The 16,272-nt window shown below is 54.1% G+C and overlaps 1 protein-coding gene across 7 annotated transcripts in view; it reads right to left on the bottom strand.

The window, feature by feature from the left end:
* Positions 1–16,272, bottom strand: part of RUSC2 (RUN and SH3 domain containing 2) — an 86,946-nt gene that overhangs the window by 61,728 nt on the left and 8,946 nt on the right. For 2 of the 7 annotated variants that reach the window (XM_074952209.1, XM_074952208.1), the window contains exon 2: positions 12,699–12,837. The exons of 3 other annotated variants lie outside the window; for them this stretch is intronic. The gene's annotated coding sequence lies outside the window, so the exon portion shown is untranslated. Of the gene's footprint in view, positions 1–10,088; positions 10,185–10,787; positions 10,894–12,698; positions 12,838–16,272 lie in introns of those variants that run through there. 2 more of the 7 variants (XM_074952206.1, XM_074952211.1) reach the window with 2 other exon arrangements.

Below are 16,272 nucleotides of genomic sequence, written 5' to 3' on the forward strand. Positions count from 1 at the left end.
CACAGGCCAGAGAACTTCCCAAAATAACTCCTGGAGCAGAGTTTTTAGAAACAGGCAGTCTTGATTTAAACATTGCCAGCGATGGAGAATCCACCACGACCCTGCGTAAATTGTTCCAGTGGTTAATGACCCTCACTGTTAACAATGTACATCTTATCTCCAGTCTGAGTGTGTCTTGCTTCAACTTCCAGCCACTGGGATCATGTTCAACGTTCATCTGCTTGAATGAAGAGCCCAGTATTAAATATTTGTTCCCCATGTAGGCTCTTACAGATTGTGATCAAGTCACCCCTTAACCTTCTCCTTGTTAAGATAATAGACTCATGAAGCTCAATCTATCACTACAAGGCAGGATTTCCAACTGTTTAACCGTTCTCATGGCTCTTCTCTGAACCCTCTGCGATTGATCAACGCTCTCCTTGAACTGGACACAGGATTCCAGCAGCAGTCACACCAGTGCCACATACAGAGGTAAAATCTCCTCCCTAATGCTACTCAAGATTCCCCCGTTTATGCATCCCAGGATCACATCGCGTTGCACTGGGAGCTCATGTTCACCAAAACCCCCACATCTTTTTCAGAGTCACTGCTTCCCAGAATAGAGTCCCCCAGCCGAGAAATATGTCCTACAGTCTCAGTTCCTATATGTATAGATTTACATTTAGCCATATTAGAATGCATATTGTTTGCTTGCACCCAGTTTACCAAATGATCCATCTTGCTCTGTATCAGAGACCTGTCCTCTTCGTTATTTCCCACTCCCCAATTTCTGCGTCATCTGCAAACTTTACCAGTGACTATTTTATGTTTTCTTCCAGGACATTCATAAAAATGTTAGTTTAGCACCAAGAACTGATTCTTGCAGGACCCCCACAAAAAACACAACCACAACAAATACTCAGATAAATCTGTTAGTCTCTAAGGTGCCACAAGTACTCCTTTTCTTTTTACAGCCACTCAGTGATGATTCCCCATTTACAGTTACATTTTGAGACCTAATATTTAGTCAGTTTTTCATTCAATTAATGTGTGCCATGTTAATTTTGTATTGTTCTAGGTTTTTAATCAAAATGCCCTGCAGTACCAAGTCAAAGACCTTTACAGAAGTCTAAGTATCTTACATCAATATTATCATCTTTTATCAACTAAACCTGTAATCTCATCCAAAAAAGATATCAAGTTTGTTTGACAGGATCTATGTTCTATAAACCCATGTTGATTGGCATTAATTATAGTACCCTCCTTTAATTCTTTATCCATCAAGTCCCATATCAGCCACTCCCTTATCTTATAAGGGATTGATGTCAGCCAAGCCATCCTATAATTACCTAAATATCCCATTTCCCTTTTTAAAATACTGACACAATGTTAGCTTTCTTCCAGTCTTCTGGATCTTCCCCAGTGTTCCAAGACATAATGAAAATCAACATTAATGGTCCAGTGAGTTCCTCAGTCAGCTCTTTTAAAACTCTTGGATGCAAGTTATTTGGACCGGCTGATTAACTTTAGTAGCTGCTGTTTAACGTCCTCCAGAGATACCAATGGAATGGAAAGTGTTATCATCATATGACATGACATCATCATTTGACAGCATAAAAATACTGAACAGACAGTAAGATATTTTTGAGTTCACTTTAGGACCTTTATAAGACAGGCAGACACCACCATTATGGATATTGAACAGAAACCCACAGAGATCAATAATTACTAGTGTAAGCTAACCACTGAGATGGCACATGCCTACACTGAGTACCCACACAATCACAGCACAGTGGCCTTTGTATTCCCCAACGAACATATAATGACGTGTGAAAGGTGGCTGCAGGACATCTGGACCGTCAGGAAAAGCACAAGACACTAGGGAGATGATTTGGGTCAGGGTGATAAGCAGCAAGCCCCTTGTGGGTGCTGAAGAAGTAAATTATAATTAGCAAGTGTCTTATGAAAGGAAAATGGAAGGCTGTGAAACCAAGGAGACAGCTGGAAAGGGAAGAGGTCGACTCTCAGCGGTCATTGAAAATTCTCAAACAGCGGAAGATCTGGCACATGTGCAGTATGTTCCAAACCTTCTAGCTCCACGCCTGGCAGCAGGCAAAGCTCAATGATGGCTTGGCTAAGAAGGCACTGAACAGAGTGAGAGGAAACGTTTTGCTGAAGACACAAAGAGCCACATAAAGCTTTACCCCTGCTGAGCAGCACTAACTCGGGCAAGGAACCCCACAGAGGTCAGGGAGATGGTCCCAGGAGCACGTTCGTTTCAACATGCATGAGAATTGCAAGCTGGCGATGGCAGAGCAGAGGCCAACCAGAACAATACTGCCACGGGAAGAGGTGGATGCTCCTCCACTTGTGTCATTAAAACGGACTAGTCCAAACCTGGCAAACATCCTGCAGAGAAGAACCCTGCCCTGGCCCTGTGGAGGCCAGAATTAACTACTGTAACTCAGTAGGGCTTTTCCATCTCCAGGGCTGCGACTCCACCCCAGAGACAAGGGTTGAGAATCTGAGGCCACGCTCTTTGCCAACAGGGTCCAGGCAGCAGGCCACACTGATGTTTCCTTGGGTACAATTTAGGGCTGTCGATTAATCACAGTTAACTCACGTGATTAATTCAAAAGAAATGAATCATGATTAATCGCCGTTTTAATCGCACTGTTAAACAACAGAATACCAACTGAACTTTATTACATATTTTGGATGTTTTTCTACATTTTCATATATATTGTATTCTGTGTGTTGTAACTGAAATCAAAGTGTGTATTATTTTTTATGACAAATATTTGCACTGTAAAAATGATAAAGAAATAGTTTTCAGAGTAACAGCCGTGTTAGTCTGTATTCGCAAAAAGAAAAGGAGGACTTGTGGCACCTTAGAGACTAACCAATTCATCTCATACAAGTACTGTAGGGCAATCTCTTAGTTGTGAAAGTGCAACTTACAAATGTATTTTTTTTTGTTACATAACTGCAATCAAAACCAAAACAATGTAAAACTTTAGAGCCTGCAAGTCCACTCAGTCCTACTTCTTGTTCAGCCAATCGCTCAGACAAACAAGTTTGTTTACTTTTATGGGAGTTAATGCTGCCCTCTTCTTATTTACAGTGTCACCTGAAAGTGAGAACAGGTGTTTGCATGGCACTTTTGTAGCCAGCATTGCAAGGTATTTACGTGCCAGATCTGCTAAACATTCGTATGCCCTTCATGCTTCGGCCACCGTTCAAGAGGACATGTTTCCCTGCTGATGTCTCTCATTAAAAAAGTAATGCGTTAATTAAATTTGTGACTGACTTCCTTGCGGGAGAATTGTATGTTCCCTGCTCTGTTTTATTTGCATTCTGCCACATATTTCATGTTGTAGCAGTCTGGGATGGTGACCCAGCACATGTTGTTCATTTTAAGAACACTTTCACTGCAGACTTGACAAAACGCAAAGAAGGTACCGATGTGAGATTTCTAAAGACAGCTACAGCACTCGACCCAAGGTTTAAGAATCTGAAGTGCCTTCCAAAATCTGAGAGGGACGAGGTGTGGAGCAGCTTTCAGAAGTCTTAAAAGAGCAACACTCTGATGCAGAAACTACAGAACCTGAACCACCAAAAAAGAAAATCAACCTTCTGCTGGTGGCATCTGACTCAGATGATGAAAATGAACATACATCAGTCCGCACTGCTTTGGATCGTTATCAACATGGACACATCCTCTGGAAGGGTGGTTGAAGCATGAAGGGACATATGAATCTTTAGCGCATCTGGCACGTAAATATCTTGCAATGCCAGCTACAACAGTGCCATGAGAATGCCTGTTCTCGCTTTCAGGTGACATTGTAAACAAGAAGCAGGCAGCATTATCTCCTGCAAATGTAAACAAACTTGTTTGTCTGAGCAACTGGTGGAACAAGAAGTAGGACTGAATGGATTTGCAGGCTCTAAAATTTTACATTGCTTTGTTTTTGAAGGCAGGGGGTTTTTGTACATAATTCTACATTTGTAAGTTCAACTTTCATGATAAAGAGATTGCACTGCAGTACTTGTACAAGGTGAATTGAAATTTACTATTTCTTTAGGTGTTTTACAGTGCAAATACTTGTATTCAAAAATAACTATAAAGTGAGGACTGTACACTTTGTATTCTGTGTTGTAATTGAAATCAATATATTTGAAAATGTACAGAACATCCAACACATTTAAGTAAATGGCATTCTGTTATTGTTTAACAGCCTGATTAATCGTGCGATTAGTCACAATTAATTTTTTTAATCACTTGACAGCCCTAGTACAATTCAGACAGGACTAGGCAGGTGAGATAGGCCAAGACTAGGAAAGGGGCAGTCACTTCTGGACCAAGGCAGGCTGAGCAGAGCTGAGAAAGGACTGGCCACCGAACGGGTTTAGGTCAGAAGCAATTGCAGCCGATGCCATTTGACGACAGAGTTTGATGTGGCTCTAGAAAAGAGAGAGCACCCAGCTGAGCCACACGCACCGACTGAGCAGACAGCAGGGGTCGCTGGGCCCCGATCCGGCCTGACACTTGAGGTACCCAGCACCCTGGAGAGGATCACAAGCCAGGGGAGAGGAGTGGCTAGGGTGTGAATGGGTTCGACATTTGCCAGTACTGAGGGTCAGAGCATTCCAACCAGACCGCAACTGCTCATTGATTCAGCCATTGCAGAGTGGCTGGAATCTCCATCCAAACAGCATCACCCGGCACCGCTGTGCAGGAGAGCAAACAGGAGCTGTGTGCGCAGTGTAGGCCCCCCCGCACGCGAGTAAAGGGGGCGGGGGGCGATCTCAGAGTCCAGCGTCAGAGCACTCTAACCGCGTGCAGGGCTCCCAGGGCGCAGGCTGGGACTTACGTAGCACCTATTCTAGTCTAATGCACAGCTGACACCAAGTCCAACATCAGAATCAAGCCCAGGACATGTTCTATGGGGACTGTGGTCTTGCCAGCCCCTGTGATCTTTTCTGTCTCTAACACCTATGACCTAGGATCTCTCTTGTAAGCAGGAGCCTCCAGTTGCTCCCCTCTGCCCGAGTGCCCTGTAACGCCAGCCCCCAGGCACACCACTGCAGCAGCAGCCGCCCAGGGAGCCCCGATAACGTCCTGCGCCAGAGCAGGACAGGAGGGGATGCTCCAGCTGCAGTGCAGGCATTTCACTGCATGCCAACAGCAAGGACCGAGGAACAGGGTTAACTCAGGCATGTGGTTCTGGGCGTGGTTGGGAGGGTCAGGCCCAGCTCCTGAGAGGGTGTAAGTCACCTACGCATCACCCGCTTCAGTTCTAACGGGCTCTGCAGTACAGGACACATGCTGGGCCAGGTCCTATCTGGTGCTGGACCAAGAGCCGCTGTGGAAGAGACAAGCTTTGGCCTTTACATAGAGCTTTTCTTCGGCCCTCTGTAGTACAGGAGCGTTCAGAGCCAGAGTCAGGATCAGTGGCCCCTGATCCATTCCCAGCTAGTCACTATCTGGCTGAACTCTACAATTGACTACAATTGGTTTGCACAGTCACTGTCCATCCCAATCATCCCTGCCCTCCCAGAGGTTCCCACCCTGGCCTGGCGTCTGCTCCCATTGCTCTGGCTCTAAGCAAGGTGAGCTCTTTGGGGCAGGGTCTCGGGCTCTGCTGTGCAAAGCAATCTGCACACTGATACTTAATGTATGTCATCACACCCATGTTCCAGAGGAAGGCTGGCCCTGTGGGGAAGGCCCAGCTCTGGGATGTCGGAGAGTGGCCGGCCCTGTGGGGAAGGCATGGCTCTAGGAGGCCAGAGAGCGGCTAGTTGCCAGTTCTCACCAGTTTGGGTGTTTTTCTTAAATCCCCAGCTCCTGGAGTCATGTGAGTATGTAGGAAGCTTGGCTTCCAATAACAAAAGTTTCTACCCTCCTTCTTGTGGTGAAAAGCTTGAAAACATGAGCCGAGTGTCCCTTAAAGACGCAGAAGCCACGAGGCAAAGGAAAAAGGCCCAATCCTTATCTTGTAAAGTTTCATGGTTTTCTGGGGCCTGAGTCATGATGTTCTGAATGCCTGGGGCTGGCCATACTGGGTTAATGCTGGGAGGTGTGGGGGTCAGGCTAGAGGCTCCAGCCCAACCCATCATTTTGAAGCTGTGTGTAGAGCAAAGACTGCATTAGCACCATCCAAAGCCAGACGAGCCAGGGGAGGTTAGCTGGGAGAACAGGAGGGGACAAAGCCACCACCCCAGCCCTGTGACAGCTGCAGTTCCAGAGGGAGGAGCCAGACACCCTCCTGCTACACAGATTTGCCCTGGGGTATGTTTGGCAAGCACAGCTACCCCCACTCTCCCTCTCATTTTTGGCCTCTTAGCTGCCCAGAATTTGCCTTTTGTGGGAACTGATTAAACCCATTTTTGTGTCCTAAAGGGTTTATTTTAGTTGGAATGCACAGACCCCAGCAGCCCTCGGAAAGGTGGCTTAACATTTGCTCTCTAGAAAGAGGAGTGCATGCGAAGTGGGGGCTGGGGAGAAGAGCCCCCCCAAGACAATCTGAACACTTCTTGTCTGACTTTTCCCAGCACTCCAGCCTGGGCTAAGGGGCAGCAGGGGAAGAGTCGGGACGGCTGGACTCTCTCGGGAGAAGCTGGGATGAGGGTTAAAGAAAAACCCCAGAATGAGATTCTGGCTTTAGCCCTAACCCAGCAGCCAGCGCTGCCCCGTTCCAAGCTGATCACCTACTCGGCAGAAAAGCTGAATTCTCCCAAGAAGCAACATCCCCCTCCCACTGGTTACTGTTGGCTTTCTACCCCCCATCCTGCGCCTGTCCCTATCCCCACCCAGACACGGTCTTTTCTGTTGAACCTGGCTCTAAGCGAGACTGTAAAAGCCATGGGGCAGGGACCTGGCCACCGAAGTACCCGTGAGATCACGCGTGAAGGGCAGGAATACCGGCACAGGCAGACATGTTCTCCTGGGCATCTGCATCTCCTGCCATGCAATCACTGACAGGCCTCGCCCAGAGACCATGCTGCACAGACTCAAAGGCCAGAAGGGACCATCATGATCCCCTAGTGTGACCTCCTGCATATCACAGGCCACAGAACCTCGCCCACCCCCTCCAATAACAGACCCCGAACCTCTGGCTGAGTTACTGACATCCTCAAACCATGATTTACAGACTTCACGTGACAGAGACTCCACCATGGACGCCAGTTTAAACCTGCCAGTGACCCATGCCCCATTCTCTCTAACGTCCTATCTCAAGGCACTAACGAGGCTGTGCAGCAGGAACTGTGTAGCCTACACCAGGGCCTACGCGGTATTTGCAGGATTTCTTTAAAGCTAATGATTCCTAAAGTCTCTCCAGTGCCCACCTGATCCTGCCTCTCCTTTAGACTTCAGGCATCTCAGGCAGGGACTGTGGCTTTGTGCTTTCAGTGCTTAACAACTAGTGCAGTCCAAGCGACACGAACAAGGCCCAGCCAGCCTGCGTGTCAGGGCGCAAGCTCTCCCCAGGGCTGTGACCGCTGCAGGATCTGCCTCAGTCTCCTCATGCAGAGAATCGCATACACCTGATGCAAATTGTCCCCAGCTTCCCGAGACGTGGCGGTGCCCCGAAGTAGGTATGCCACCTCCTCAAGGCAGACACAGCTGCTGCGTGTCCTGCTGCCCGTTTTCTCCTCTGGCTCCTTGATGCAGACACAGGCAGATGCATGTACCCTAACCCAAGTTCTCCCTAGCTCCCTCCTGCAGGTGCATATCCCGCAGCAGGGTCCCTCAGGATCGTGAAAGAGGACGGGGGACACACAGAGGTTTGAGTTCCTGGCATGGGGTTCAGGTTTGCGATGGGAGGATGTTCGCAGTCCAGGAGGTTAAATGCCCTGATGCCATTTTAATTTATGGGCCTAAAGCTTTGGTGAGAACTAATTCTCTCCCACATACTTTTGTATGAATCCATGTTCTTCCCCTCTGCTGTCCTGAACAGATGCTCTGGCTTTGTCTTGCTCCCCAGGTTTAAAAGACAGGACCACATGGGACGAGAGAGACAGAGAGAGAGACAGACAGACAGACTGACTGACCAAGGACTTGCAGAAATAAAATGGTCCTTCCAGAAAACTGCTGCACAAAAGGTTGTGCTGAGGACAATTCCAGCCTCAGCCAAACCGTGTTCCCGCTAGGGAGAGTCCCGACACACTTGATGAACACAGTGAGACAAGCTGGAGGGAGTCACGCTAAGGATTTAATATTTAAATTCCCCTGCTCTTCCAGTCCTGAATTCCCTCCACCTCCCCACCTCTGCCACTGCTCCTCAAGCCTCCACTCTGACACAGCAGCCCCCCTACTCTTCCAGCCCTGAGCCCCACATGCAACTTGGAAGGCACCTCACTCCTGACCTGCAGCCCCTTCTGCTGCTGTTCGCACTCTCAGCTCCTCCACAGCACTGACAAACTGAGCCTGCCCCATCCCTGCCCTTCCAAGCCTGCAGATCTCATGGTGTTGTATCTAAACCACCCTTTGGCGATCCCTGAAATGAGCTGCCCTAGAGCTCAGCCGAGCTGGCTAACTGGGGAGTGACTTTGTGAGTGTGGTACGGCTGCTCAACTCAGGTCACCTGTACTTTAGCACATCTCATACCTGCTGTCGAGGGGAGAAAAGCTACTGACTTGCGCATCCCCTATAACCTCATGCAACTGCATGCCCTATAGACACAGCATCTCACTGGAGCCCCCGCCACTGCACCTCCCATAGACACAGCACACCACTGGAGCCCCCGCCACTGCACCCCCCCCATAGACACAGCACTTCAGTGGAGCCCCCGCCACTGCACCCCCCCATAGACACAGCACTCCAGTGGAGCCCCCGCCACTGCACCCCCCCATAGACACAGCACTCCAGTGGAGCCCCCGCCACTGCACCCCCCCCATAGACACAGCACTCCAGTGGAGCCCCCGCCACTGCACCCCCCCATAGACACAGCATCTCACTGGAGCCCCCGCCACTGCACCCCCCATAGACACAGCACTCCATCGGAGCCCCCGCCACTGCACCCCCTACAGACACAGCACTCCAGTGGAGCCCCCGCCACTGCACCCCCCATAGACACAGCACTGCACTGGAGCCCCCGCCACTGCACCCCCCGTAGACACAGCATCTCACTGGAGCCCCCGCCACTGCACCCCCCATAGACACAGCACTCCACTGGAGCCCCCGCCACTGCACCCCCTATAGACAAAGCACTCCACTGGAGCCCCCGCCACTGCACCCCCCATAGACACAGCATCTCACTGGAGCCCCCGCCACTGCACCCCCCTTGCACCCCCCATAGACACAGCACTCCACTGGAGCCCCCGCCACTGCACCCCCCACCGACACAGCATCTCACTGGAGCCCCCGCCACTGCACCCCCCCATAGACACAGCATCTCACTGGAGCCCCCGCCACTGCACCCCCCATAGACACAGCATCTCACTGGAGCCCCCGCCACTGCACCCCCTACAGACACAGCACTGCACTGGAGCCCCCACCACTGCACCCCCCATAGACACAGCACTCCACCGGAGCCCCCGCCACTGCACCCCCTACAGACACAGCACTGCACTGGAGCCCCCACCACTGCACCCCCCATAGACACAGCATCTCACTGGAGCCCCCGCCACTGCATCCCCCTTGCACCCCCCATAGACACAGCACTGCACTGGAGCCCCCGCCACTGCACCCCCTATAGACACAGCACTCCACTGGAGCCCCCGCCACTGCACCCCCCACCGACACAGCACCCCACTGGCGCCCCCGCCACTGCACCCCCCATAGACACAGCACCCCACTGGCGCCCCCGCCACTGCACCCCCCATAGACACAGCACCCCACTGGAGCCCCCGCCACTGCACCCCCCATAGACAGCACCCCACTGGAGCCCCCGCCACTGCACCCCCCATAGACACAGCACCCCACTGGAGCCCCTGCCACTGCACCCCCCATAGACACAGCACCCCACTGGAGCCCCCGCCACTGCACCCCTATAGTTACCTCCTCCTCCCTTTCACACCCTACAGCACCGCCTCACCCCCTGCTCTTCTGTCTGGCCTCAGATCTCAACCTCCCTCCACCCGGTCCGTCCCCTTTTACCACATACGCGTTAGGGGAGCCGCCCTGGTGCCTGGAGCACCCGTCTCCGCGGCCGGCAGTGGCGGGGCGCCTGGCTGGCTGCAGCGGCTGCAGCGAGACGAGGACTGGGCGCGACACCTGCTCGCAGCTAAGCTGCAGTCACGGGGCCCGGCCCACCCCGAAGAGGAAACCGGTGCACGGGTGGCCCCTCTCCCAGCCCGGAGGAGAGCGCAGCTCCTGACGGCACCCCCCGGGCAGCGCGCAGGGTCCCAGCCCGCAGAGCCGGGTGTATCCCTCCGGCTGGGAGCAGGGCTTGCGCCTGCCCGCCGTGCTCCAAGCTCCGGGCTTGTGGGCCAGCCAGGCACCAGCCTGCAAAGCGAGCCCAGGCCGGCCGCCTCCCTCCCCCTCTCCCTCCCCAGCCTGGGTCCTTTGTCTCGGGCGGCCGCAGCATCCCCAGCCCGGGCACGGCCGCGCTCAGCACCGCAACCAGCCCGGGCTGGGCTGCCACGGCAGACAAAGGGGAGCCGGGTCCTGCGCCCAGGCCGGGGCCGGGACTGGCCCGCCGGGGCGTCCAGACACCACAGCCCGCCGTGCCACTGCCGCCCGGCCCCGCACCCGGCACGGCCCCCGGCGCGGAGCTGGCAAAAGCCAGGGCTCGGCAGGAAAACGTCCGACCTAAAAACCATCTGCGAGCAAGAGGAGCGCCCCCGGCATCGCCCTCGCTCACCTTCCCGAGGCGCCGCCGCGTCCCTGCGCCCCCGGGGGCAGCTGCGGGGGCAGGCGCCCGCCGGCTCCGGGCTCGCCTCTCTCCGCGGTCCTGGGGGAGGCGCCGCCGCCGCCGCATCCCGGGCACTGCGGAGGATCTGCGCAATCCCAGCTCCAGGCTGCCGGTGCGGCGGCTGTGACGCGGGGCGGCGCGCAGGGCCGGGCCTGCCCACTGCCCGGCTGGCCCCCGGCGGGGCTTCGGCGGGGGGTGCAGAGAGCAAGGCCGGCGGGAGGATGGAGGGCCGGTTCTGGTCAGCCCTGGGGCATCAGGGAGGAGCAGCTCGGGGTCCCCTGCAGCCTCCCACCCCCAGCTGAAGCCTCTGCAGTGAAAGGTTTCAGAGTAGCAGCCCTGTTAGTCTGTATTCGCAAAAAGAACAGGAGGACTTCATAGAATATCAGGGTTGGAAGGGACCCCAGAAGGTCATCTAGTCCAACCCCCTGCTCGAAGCAGGACCAATTCCCAGTTAAATCATCCCAGCCAGGGCTTTGTCAAGCCTGACCTTAAAAACCTCTAAGGAAGGAGATTCTACCACCTCCCTAGGTAACGCATTCCAGTGTTTCACCACCCTCTTAGTGAAAAAGTTTTTCCTAATATCCAATCTAAACCTCCCCCATTGCAACTTGAGACCATTACTCCTCGTTCTGTCATCTGCTACCATTGAGAACAGTCTAGAGCCATCCTCTTTGGAACCCCCTTTCAGGTAGTTGAAAGCAGCTATCAAATCCCCCCTCATTCTTCTCTTCTGCAGACTAAACAATCCCAGCTCCCTCAGCCTCTCCTCATAAGTCATGTGCTCTAGACCCCTAATCATTTTTGTTGCCCTTCACTGGACTCTCTCCAATTTCTCCACATCCTTCTTGTAGTGTGGGGCCCAAAACTGGACACAGTACTCCAGATGAGGCCTCACCAGTGTCGAATAGAGGGGAACGATCACATCCCTCGATCTGCTGGCAATGCCCCTACTTATACATCCCAAAATGCCATTGGCCTTCTTGGCAACAAGGGCACACTGTTGACTCATATCCAGCTTCTCATCCACTGTAACCCCTAGGTCCTTTTCCGCAGAACTGCTGCCTAGCCATTCGGTCCCTAGTCTGTAGCGGTGCATTGGGTTCTTCCATCCTAAGTGCAGGACCCTGCACTTATCCTTATTGAACCTCATCAGATTTCTTTTGGCCCAATCCTCCAATTTGTCTAGGTCCTTCTGCATCCTATCCCTCCCCTCCAGCGTATCTACCACTCCTCCCAGTTTAGTATCATCTGCAAATTTGCTGAGAGTGCAATCCACACCATCCTCCAGATCATTTATGAAGATATTGAACAAAACCGGCCCCAGGACCGACCCCTGGGGCACTCCACTTGACACCGGCTGCCAACTAGACATGGAGCCATTGATCACTACCCGTTGAGCCCGACAATCTAGCCAACTTTCTACCCACCTTATAGTGCATTCATCCAGCCCATACTTCCTTAACTTGCTGACAAGAATACTGTGGGAGACCGTGTCAAAAGCTTTGCTAAAGTCAAGAAACAATACATCCACTGCTTTTCCCTTCATCCACAGAACCAGACTAACACATTTATTTGGGTAAGCTCAATTGGTTGGTTAGTCTCGAAGGTGCCACAAGTCCTCCTTTTCTTTCTGCAGTGACAGATGCTGCAGCTCCGGCTGCTCGGCCTCACCCCTCCTGCTCTCTCCTCTTGGCAACAGCCGGGGGGAGCTGGCATCGCCGCCTGCCCGCAGAGCAGCCCTGGGGCAGCCCAGCCCCTGCAGAGAAGGCGCTGGCCAGCCCATGGTGCGGAACAGAGGAGCGGCCAGGGCCGCGGAGGGGCTGGAAGGAAAGATTTGTGGTTCTCCATGGTGCCACTTACCCCAAAGGCCTCCGCAGGCACCATCCAAACAGCACCCTCGAAATGCAGCCACCTCGGGGGTGGAGAGCAGCAGCAGCCAGGCACTCAGCCAGTGCAGCCATCACCCGGCCAAGGGTTCACGCTCAGAGACGCCGCGAATCTGAAACCACAAGTGAATCGGCAGCTGTCTAAAGCGGGGGGTTCCTCCGCTGCCTATAGGCCAGCCAAACCCCGTCAGTTCCGCGATGCCGCCCAGGGCCACCCCGTCGCTCACAGAAACGCGTGGCCCATGGAGCCCCCGGCTCGCAGAGGCGAGGTTTCCTCTCCATCCATGCGCTAGGACAGGCCGCCTCCCTGTCAGCACAGGGTGGCTGCACCTGCGAGGCTCCTGGCAAGCTGCCGAGGGGGGGCCCGTGCCCTGCGGGGCGAGTGGCTCTCCTGAAGGATTTCTAGCGCCCGTCGCTGAATTATCTGAGTCCTCCCCCACCCCTCCAGGGGGACTCCTCTCCTGGGGAGACGCCCGGTGCAGCTGGCCCCCATGTGAAGGCCCAAAGCGCAGCCGGAGGCTGCTCAGGGGCAGTTTCAGTGGGACCCCCCCAGTGGTGGGCAAAGCTGATAGCACTGGCAGCTCCCCGGGGGCAGCAGCGCAGAGCAGCCAGCCCTGGCAGTGCCAGCGGCTCGGCGTGCCCGGCTCAGAGGCCAGTCCGCACTCACGTCCCCGCTCCCGGGGCACCAGCTGAGCTGCACCAGGCCCGTTTCAGCAACGGGCCCGTTTCAGAAAACGCTCTGTGCTGGCAAGGCCAAGGAGTCTGGGCTGGACCCCAGCCCAGCCGCGCTTCACGGAGGCAGTGACGAGACCTCACGGAGACACGGCACGGCCCGGCATTTAACACTGCACGGCAGGGCCTGGGCACGGCTCCCAGGGTCGACGTACCAGTGCAGCTAGAACCATTGTGCCGGGCACATGACCCCCCAGCTGCTTTCCCAGCAGGGCAGGGTCAGGGCGATGATTTCCAAAGGCCCGGGGCTGGGGGGGCTCTCCCGTATGAGGTGCATGGCCTGGGCTCTCGCTGCTCATGCTGCGTCAGGAGACGGCCACTCAGGCAGTGCCCATTCTGGGAGCAGGGCCCAGCCTCCTCCTGCACTGAGAGTCGCACGTCACTCCGTTGAGGGGAGCAGAGAGCTCGCCCTGGAGGGCTCTGTTCCCCCGAGCGGCAGTAAGCGAGACTATTAACAGAGTCTCAGCTACCCCTTCCCATTAGACCACCACCCGGCCCGCCCCGTTGTGCTGTCCGCAGTGATTAAGGCAGACTTGGGTGGACGTGCTGAGGACCATTCGGCCGGGACAGCAGGATCGCCTCTGTAGCAAAGCAAGGCGTTACCCCAGAGACTCGTTCCCGCACCGAGGAGCAGAATGGAAAATATTCTACTGCCCTCCCTGCTCTCCTGGGAGCCCTGCCAGCCCTGACGCTACGAGGTACCAGAGCAAACGGGCCAAGCCGCTGTCCCTGCCCACAGACACTGACATTAACCAGCTCCCTGTCAGGAACTGCGGCCTCACGTGGGGGACGCCATGCCAAGCCAAGCTGATTAACCTAACCTGGCCAGGATCCCACCGGGCCTGGCCCCGACTGGCCCCCAGAGGGCTGTAACTGACAGCTACACTCCTCACGGGGGGGACACGACACCACACTGACCTGATGAACTAGCCTAACCCAGCCAGGATCCCACCCGGCCTGGCCTGACCAGGCTTGGCCCCGCAGGGGGCTGGGATTGACAGGCCGTAGGTACAGTCTGCCTGGAGGGCCACTTCCTTCTGATGGCAACGAGGGTTCAGAGAAACAGCTGAGAAAAAGGACTTGCTACCACAGCAGTGAAGATCCTGCTCATCCAAGGGCACCATCCGCCTGAACCGGAGCACGGGCGGCGGGGGTGCCCTGCCGTTCCCGGGCACCATGGGCCGTGGGGGGAACCTGCAGCTCCCAGCCGCCTTGGGCTGACGTCACGGAGGTCTCTGGAAGGCACGGATTCCATGACTTCTGTGACCTCCATGACAAAATTGTAGCTTTAGTCATGACTGATAACGTTTGCAGATGACACAAAAATTGCAGGAGTGGGAAATAATGAAGAGGACAGGTCACCGAGACAGAGCGATCTGGATCGCGGGGTAAAGTGGGTGCAAGCAAACAGCATGTATTTTAATACGGCTAAATGTAAATGTATGTATCTAGGAACAAAGAGCATAGGCCATTCTTACAGGAGGGGGGCTCTATCCTGGGAAGCAGGGACTCTGAAAAAGAGTGGGGGTTCGTGGTGGAAAATCAGCTGAACGCAAGCGCCCAGTGTGACGCTGTGGCCAAAAAGGCTGATTTTGCGAATGAGCAGGGAGGTGATTTTCCCTCTGTACCTGGCACTGGTGCAACCACTGCTGGAAACCTGGGTCCAGGTCCGGCACCCACAATCCAAGGAGGATGTTGATAAATCGGAGGGGGTCAGAGAAGATCCATGAGAATGGTTAAAGGATGGGAAAACCTGCCTCACAGTGATGGCCTCGAAGAGCTCAATCTATTTACCTCACCAAAGAGAAGGTGTGATGAAGTGGGACTGTTCTTAATGGCTCCTCTGAATAGTGTGGGGGTGCCTCAGTTTCCCCTAGGCAGTTCTTAAGTATCTAGGGGGTGGGGTAAGGGTGTATGATCACTGCAGAGCCCTAGGGGGCAGGTGTGTGCAGGGATCTGGACACAGAGAATGGCCGACACCCTGTTTCCTGGCTACTGATGGCCTGGCCCTTCCCCCCTGCAAGGTGAGAGCTAAAGGGTTGGAGAACAAAGGAATCAGGTGACCTCCTGGCCCGGGGAAAGGGACAAAGCCCAGAGGAGGAGGAGGGGCTGGAGAGAGTTTCAGTTTGGGGCTGGCTGGGGACGAGGAGTGAAGTGCAGACGTGGTTGTCTGGCTCACTGCCCCCCAAAATGGACCCAGCTGAGGGGTCCTGTTCTCTGCACCTGCAAGCTCTGTTTTAGACCATGTTCGTGTTGTCTAATAAACCTCTGTTTTACTGACTGGCTTCATGGGGAGCAGTTCCAGAGCATCGCCCAGGGACTCCGTGACAGAAGGTTACAGGGAGACTTGATCACAATCTACAAGTAACTACATGGGAAACAAAATATTTAATACTGGGCTGTGCAATCTAGCAGCAAAAGGTCTAAACACGATTCAATGGCTGGACATTGAAGCTAGATAAATTCAGACTGAAAATAAGGTGTAAATTTTTAGCAGTGGGCATAATTAACCATTGGAACAGTTTACCAAGGGACATGGTGGATTCTCCAGCTCTGACAACTTTGAAATCAGGATTGGCTGTGTTTCTAACAGATCGGCTCTAGGGATTATTTCAGGGCAGGTCTCTGGCCTGTGCTATGCCAGAGGTCAGACCAGATGATCACAATGGTCCCTTCTGGCTCTGGAACCCATGACTCTGTGCATCTATTCTAATACACAAATCCGCCAGCTGGCTTTGGATGAATCAGCAGGGAGGACACGTGACCAGAGGCCACTGGAGTTAGCCCACCACGGCCCCCCTTCCCAGCACTGTCTC

The sequence above is a fragment of the Natator depressus genome, chromosome 5, assembly GCF_965152275.1.
Source record: "Natator depressus isolate rNatDep1 chromosome 5, rNatDep2.hap1, whole genome shotgun sequence".
Lineage (NCBI taxonomy): Eukaryota > Metazoa > Chordata > Testudines > Cheloniidae > Natator > Natator depressus.